This window comes from Trichechus manatus, unplaced genomic scaffold (genome assembly GCF_000243295.1).
Source record: "Trichechus manatus latirostris isolate Lorelei unplaced genomic scaffold, TriManLat1.0 scaffold00073, whole genome shotgun sequence".
In the NCBI taxonomy this organism is placed as follows: Eukaryota; Metazoa; Chordata; class Mammalia; order Sirenia; family Trichechidae; genus Trichechus; species Trichechus manatus.
The window spans coordinates 13,288,563-13,289,673 of NW_004444009.1; positions in this window are offsets into that span (position 1 = coordinate 13,288,563).

A 1,111-nucleotide genomic window follows, 5' to 3' on the forward strand; every position below is an offset into this window, starting at 1 on the left:
CAATTGAAAGAGTTAACAAGACCAAAAGCTAGTTCTTTGAAAAGATCAACAAAATCAATAAGCCGTTGGCCAAACTTACAAAAGAAGAACAGAAGAGGAAGCAAATAACCCTAATGAGAAATGAGAGATGGGTGATATCACTACAGACCCAAATGAAATTAAAAGAATCATAACAGAATACTATGAAAAATTGTACTCTAACAAATTTGAAAACCTATAGGAAATGGACAAGTTTCTAGAATATCACTACCTACCCAAACTAACACAAACAGAGGTAGAACAACTAAATAAACCTATAACAAAAGATTGAAAAGGTAATTTAAAAACTTCCAACTTAAAAAAAAAAATACAAAAACCCTGGCCCTGACGGTTTCACTGGAGAATTCTACCAAACTTTCAGAGAAGTGTACCACTACTACTAAAGTACTTCAAAGCATAGAAAAGGATGGAATACTCGCAAACTGATTCTATGAAGCCGGGCATAACCCTGATACCAAAACCAGGTAAAGACACCACAGAAAAGAAAATTACAGACCAATATCCCTCATGAGTATTGAGACAAAAATCCTTGACTAAATTCCAGCCAATAGAATTTAGCAACATATCGAAAAAATAATTCACCATAATCAAGTGGGATTTACACCAGGTATGCAGGGATGGTTCAACATTAGAAAAACAATCAATGTAATCCATCAAACATTAATAAAACAAAAGACAAGAACCACATGATCTTATCAATCAATGCAGGAAAGTCACTTGCCAAAGTCCAATGCCCATTCATGATAAAAACTGTCGGCAAAATAGGAATGGAAGAGAAATTCCTCAATGTAATTATGGGCATTTATACACAGCCAACAGCCAACATCATCCTAAATGGAGAGAGTTTGAAAGCATTCACCTTGAGAACAGGAACCAGACAAGGATGCCATTTATCACCACTCTTACTCAACATCATGCTGGAGGTCCTAGCCAGAGCAGTTAGGCTAGAAAAAGACATAAAGGGTATCCAAATTGGTAGGGAAGAAGTAAAAGTATTTCTATGTGCAGATGATATGATCTTATACACAGAAAACCCAAAGAATCCACAAGAAAACTACTGGAACTAATAGAA